This window comes from Alligator mississippiensis, chromosome 2 (genome assembly GCF_030867095.1).
Source record: "Alligator mississippiensis isolate rAllMis1 chromosome 2, rAllMis1, whole genome shotgun sequence".
Taxonomy (NCBI): domain Eukaryota; kingdom Metazoa; phylum Chordata; order Crocodylia; family Alligatoridae; genus Alligator; species Alligator mississippiensis.
In genome coordinates this window covers 91,406,244-91,412,623 of record NC_081825.1, presented here as the reverse complement: position 1 = coordinate 91,412,623, position 6,380 = coordinate 91,406,244, and the positions used below count along the sequence as shown (strand labels likewise).

General features: G+C 47.7%; 1 long non-coding RNA gene across 1 annotated transcript; it reads right to left on the bottom strand.

Annotated features, from left to right (window-relative positions):
* Positions 1-5,023: 5,023 nt before the first annotated feature.
* LOC109280810 (uncharacterized) lies at positions 5,024-5,857 on the bottom strand. Its single transcript, XR_002087234.2, has 2 exons — positions 5,757-5,857; positions 5,024-5,151 (listed from the first exon to the last, which is right to left on the bottom strand). It is a non-coding gene; the product is annotated as an uncharacterized LOC109280810 (long non-coding RNA).
* Between the last annotated feature and the right edge of the window lie 523 nt (positions 5,858-6,380).

Below are 6,380 nucleotides of genomic sequence, written 5' to 3'. Positions count from 1 at the left end.
ATTATCATGTGCTTTTAGTTAAGAATAACAAAAAATATTAGAATAACAAAAAATTCTTTATAGTCATAAATACAGATTTGCACACAGAAATACACAAAAGGCAGTCATTGTGAAGTCCGCGTTATGACTTGCAAAGCAAAAATGCAATGGGTGGGCTATGTACTTGATTGATATACATGCTTGGGCATGCACACCTTCTAAAAGGTTGCATATGTGGTGAAACCGCTGAGATTCAAAATATCTCCCCTGGTCAGTGTGGACAGCTGAGGATCACCATGGTAGCACAAGAATCTCTCAACAAAAAATCTTTGCCACAGCCTGAGCCCCCTGATCAGGGAGTGGGTATGCGTCTTCCCACTTTGAAAAACAGTCAGCCATTACTAAGACATAATTGTTTCCCCATGGTGTTACAGGTAGGGGATGCAGGATATCCAGGATGTCCTTTCCAGGAATCATCCAGCCTGAGCAGAAACCATGTGAGCCCTGGGGTTACTCCTCATCCCTTTCATATAGTGCACACCTTGCATGACCTGCACCAGTCCCTGACAGATTTTTTTCAGCCCAAGCAAAAATACTGAGACTGGGCCCTATGCAAGAGCTTTCACAATTGTTGGTATTTCCCTTTCAGGTACCACTATTAAAATACACTCGGGACCTTGGGACAATTTTGGAAGTTTTCACCCCAGAACTCTGTACCCAGTGCTTAGCTCAGGCTGCACTACCTGGTACCACTTACAGCACAGGTGGTACTGCCCCGCTTCAGGAAACTCCTTGTTATCATTGTCCTTCCACCTTATTATCTTCTCAATATCAGCATCTTCTCATTGTTTTTCACCCCATTTTGCCAGCTCTCTGATTTCTCTTGTGCCCATCATTGGTTCATTCTGGGCTGTCTCTTCTGTTGATAGTGGCTGTTCCCCCACCAGCTCCACTTTAGTTTCAGCCTCCACTACAGAAGGCTTATGGGACAAGGCATCAGTGTTTTAGTGATTCACTATCTGATAAATGAACTCAGCTAGCTGTTCCAACCACCTAGCCAGTTGTCCTTCAGGTTGTTGAAAATTGTGTAGCCAGCAGAGAGAACCACGGTCTGTCCTTAATGTGAAGCATCTCCTTAGGAGGAAGAGTAAAATATGTTTGGTATACGTCACATAGCAAGCAATCCCTTTCTTGCGGTTGCATATTCATGCTCAGCTTTGCTCAGGGCTTGGCTTGCATATGCTATTACCTTCTCCTGGCCTCCTTCAACTTGCAACAAAACAGCTCCAATGACAATGTCACTAGCATCAGTGTCCAACAAGAAGGGTAACTGAGGGTTGGGATATGCTAAAATAGGAGATGACATCAACCGCCACTTTAGCTTGAGAAAGGCATCTTGTTATTACTTAATCCAAGTGAATTTTGCCTTACCAAACAGCTTACATAAGGGGCTGATACCTTCCTGTCTTTTCTCACAGCCCCCAGGATATCTGGGAGTTGTAGTTGCATGTAATTAGCACAGTTTTGCAGTTTACATTCAGTTAGCACGGCTGCTACCTCTGCTATCACACGTCTACATTACAGTGCATTACATTTACCTTACACTGTCCATTACACACCAAACTCAAGCCAGAAATCAGCAGGCATTTATAGACATGCTCTGGGAGGCCAGGGGCTGGGTTTTAATTAGAGCAGCTGCAAGACCTGCTGTAATTAAAGCGCCCTGAGAGTCACGTGCATCAGTGTCCCCATGCTGAAAAATGGTGGTGGGAGCACTTGACTGAAGCTTGTTCAATGAGCTTTATTTAAAGGACCCCCGCTGTCATTTTTCAGCACAAGGATACTGATACATGTGACCCTGGAGTCTGCTGGAGTGTGGTAATTACCACACTCCAGCAGGTTTGCTTAATCAAGTCTGCTCCAATGCGCTATAATCATGGGTGAGTGGTGCCTCTTGAGTCTGGGGGGGCACCAGATCACTGTCAGGGGGCCTCAGCAGCCAATCACTGAGCACAGAACCACCAGCAGTGAAACCAGAAGTGCACTTTTGCCGGCACTTCCGATTTCGCGGCTGGCACTTCCAGGGGGTACATGGCCAATCTCATGGGGTGTATGTGCACTCGCATGCACCCCCTACACATCGCCAGTGGGTGTAATTACAGTGTATCGCAGGAGCCTCTCTCCACATGTATAGGTGCCCAGTAAGTCTGAAGGATAAGGGTTCAAGCTAGAATCTAGCACAATCTAGTCAGAACAAATGAACAAGAATACAAGAAGAAAATCAATAAGCAGGATCCATGAAACTAAAAACAAACCATTAGGAGAAGGAGGGAAGGTATAAACACAGGATTAGCCAGAGACATCTAACCTGTTAAATAGCTAGCTAGGCACTGATGGAGGTGCTGCTTAAAGGAGGGACCCACACCCATGGAAGCAGCTAAGGTCAATTAAAAGTAATTAGGCATGGGGTAACAGGGACTCAGGAGGAAATGTTCCCCAGGAGAGAGGTGAGACAGGTGATAAGGCCCCAGTCAGGCAGGCATGGGGTAACAGGCACCTCAGGAGTGAATGTTCCCCGCCACAAGACAGGCGAGACAGGCAATAAGGTCCCAAGCATGGGGCAACAGGGACCTTGGGAGCAAGGTCAGATGAGATGGGTGATAAGGGCCCAAGCATGGGGTAACAGGGACCTTGGGAGGGAATGTTCCCCGCCAGAAGAAAGCCTCTGCAATTCAGAGAAGAAACTCAAGGAGACAGGGAGGGAATTTTCCCCTGGCCACAATTTGCTGGGACATGACCAGAGGGAGGGCAGTCACAGGGATAGAGGGACTGATGGAGGGAATTTTCCCCAACCAGAAGCCCCAGTCACAGGAAGAGAGGGAGGGAGGGAGGGAGGGAGCAAGCCATGGGGAGAGAGGGCCTGTGTTTACTTAAGTACATATTTACTTATGTACGTATTCACATACTTACATATTTACTTATCATTACTTATAATTACTATGTCTGTGTGTGTGTGGGTCCGTCCTAGGCAGCAGGTACAGAAGAGTGCCCAGCCAGCAGGGATTTAGAGCCCTGACTTATTTCATCTTTGCCGTCCATAGGAAAGTGGTGGTGCATGGGAAGGGCTGACAGTGGGTGACCTCCTTTTTTTTCCCCAAAAGGAGGAAACTACACACCAGTCAAGAAATTCAGAAAAAATGTGTGTGTGTGTGTGTGTGTGTGTGTGTTATATGTTAAACAGCGCACCTGACAGGCAGCATCCACCTGGACTATTCTCCATGGTTCTGGAATGGGAATGTTTGAAATAGGCAGGTTTGAAAAGAAAAATGTTCAAGGAAGTCTTAGGGTAGGGGTAGCAAACTCAAAACGTGTGTGTGTGTGTGTGTGTGTGTGTGTGTTGTAAGTCTATATACTCCATATATACTTGTAATAACTTATAGTTACTGTTAGGGCTGTGCAAGGTTTCAGACAGAGCTTTGGATCCGGAGAAGCTTTGGATGCTTCAGGGTCTGAAGCAGCATGTCCGGGTCGAAGCACTGCCTCGTTCGGCTTCCCGAAGTGGTTCGGAGCCACCTCGGAGATCCGGCCATAGGGTATAATGGGAAACAATAAAATATCTATAACTTTGTTGTTTTATGTCCAATTTAGATTAAAGTTTCAGAAGTGGTAGACTCTGCAGAGAGGATGAAGCCTGCCAAGTTTCAAGAAGATCGGTTCAGGGGCTTGGGGGCAACTGTACCCCAAATTCTTGAAAGCAAAACTCCTGTCATATCTGCATGTTGCAACACAGAGGGGTCAAAACTGCTGGGGTGGTAGCGCTTACTGAGGCCACAAAGCCTGCCAAGTTTCAAGAAGATCGATGCAGGGGTTTGGGGGAAACTGCCCCCCAAGCTGCGGACAAGCAAAACTTGTGCCATGGGTGCTTGTGGGGCTGACTGTGTCTGTCTTGGGTCGGGGAGGAGAGACACGGCTGCAGGCCTGGCTGCTAAGCTGCTGTGTTCCCAGTTACCAATCAATCATGATTCACTCAGGGACCAGGGACTCAGGGACCAACTCAATACACAGGACCTGGCTACTACATAACGGCTTAACAAGCATCAATTAGCACCTACAAAACCAGGCTAAGGAGAGGAAAGAATCAAGACAGACAGTCAACTGCCCCAAGGCAGACACAGTCAGTCCCACAAGCACCCATGGCATAAGTTTTGTCTGTCAGCAGCTAGGGGCGCAGGGCCCCAGAACCCCCTGCACCCATCTCCTCGGCAGCTGGCAGGTGTCACAGCAGGGGCCACCATTCCTGCAGCTGTCACCCCGCTGAGCCTTAACACACTCAGTGCCACCCAGTTTTGCTTGTCCGCAGCTTGAGGTGCAGTTCCCCTCAAACCCCTGCACTGATCTTGAAACTTGGCAGGTTTTGTGGCCTCAGTAAGAGCCACCATCCCTGCAAGTTTGATCCCCCTGTGGTGTAACACATAGACATGACATGAGTTTGGCTTTCAAGAATTTGGGGCACAGTTTCCCCCAAACCCCTGCACCGATCTTCTTGAAACTTGGCAGGTTTCATGCTCTCAGCAGAGGCTACCATCCCTGCAAGATTCATCCAAATCGGGCAAAAAAACAACAAAGTTATGTATATTTCATTGATTCCCCATTATACCCCATGGCCGGATCTCTGAGGCAGCTCCGAAGCTTCGCAGCCACTTCGGCCAGATCAAGGCGGAAACCCAGTCCAGAGCTCTGGATTGAATCGCAGCCATCCGAAGCAGCCGGATCCAAAGCCGGATCAGATCACTGCCGACTCGCGCAGGCCTAGTTACTGTAAATTATCAGTTAGTTATAATTATATATAATTATAATAACTATAAATTATATAGTCATAATTATTATATTATATTATAATTATATTATGCTTATGATAAATTATATTTCATTATTATAAGTCTGTATAGTCTTCAGTATACAGTCTATATAAGTCTACAGCCATCAGGCTATAAACAATATAAGTCTTTATATGAGTCTGTAATAAAAGTCTACTATACATATAAACATGCTATACTATGTAATAGTACACTGTTTGAGAGAATGCTAAATGAAGTGTCTCTCGTGCTCTTCCACTTCTTCATCTTCTCTTCCTGCTCTGGGAACAGCATGCAGCTAGCAAGGGAATGGCACCTAAAAATCAGAGGAAGGGAGCATAAGAGTGCAATAATATAATATGGCATAATATTGTACTAATACTAGCAAATTGCCCATCAAGAATGACGGAGGGGGCGGGCAGGTGGGGGCAACAGAGGCCCGCATCCGCCACTCCATTCCTCCTCCACTGCTTCAGGCCAGGGCCAAGGCCTGAGTCATTTCCCCCCTCCCCTTCAGGCCAGGGCCTGGCCAGTCCCCCAACTCTACCCCAACGCTTTGGGCCCGGGCCATTTCTCCCCTCCCCCTTTGGGCAGGGGCCAGGGCCTGGGCTGTTTCCCCCCACCCCTTTGGACCAGGGCCTGGGACAGTCCCCACCTCCCCCCATTCCAGCCTTCCCCCTCCCTTCAGGCAGGGGCCTGAACTGGTCCCTGCCTCCTCCCCGCTGCTTTGGGCCAGAGCCATTTCCCCCCTCCCCTTTGGAGCAGAGCTGGGGCTACTCCCTGCCTCCACCCATCACTTTGGGGTTGTGCCCCCCATCACATCAGGGAGGGCAGGGGACGGCTGCATTGGCAGCAGCACACTGCTTCTCCATGCTGCCAAAAAATTCTATATAACAAAAGTCTAATATAAGTAATACGTACCATGGCATATACTTCAGAGAATGCTAAAGGAAATGGCCTCTTCCTCTTCTGGGATCAGCCACCATGGAGCTACCATCAAGGCATAGAAAAAGAGGATAGGATTTTTTTATTGAAAACCAACATGCACCAGCTACAAACAAAACATTCCAACAAACCGGTTTTACAAGAAAGTTGAAGTAAACAATCGACCCCCTCCACCCTTACTTACCAATGAATGCCTAACGGTGCCACATTTTTGGAGGTTGCATGTCAAAAAGCTGCAGTCAGCCAGGGACTCAAAGATTCCTGAATCCCAGTTTTGTGGCCTGCAATCTTGTCAAAAGCTGCATTCTCATTTTTTATGCCTCTGGTGTTTAGCCATGTCTCATCCACCTCCCCTCTCTCATTGATACTGCGAACACACAGCATGACCACTGTTCCCAAAATCTATACGCTTTGAGTGGGGCAGGTTCTCCCCCCTCCCCCCACCTGCCTTGTTTTGGTGTAAAAAAACAACAGACAGTCTGGTGCCAGGCTGGAAAAGAGCACAAAAAAGAAGACGGGAAAGTGGGTAGGATAGCTGTGTGTTTGCAAAGTGTCTGGGTTTTGTGCAAAGGTTCTGGGGTCTGTGCAGGGCAGTCAGAT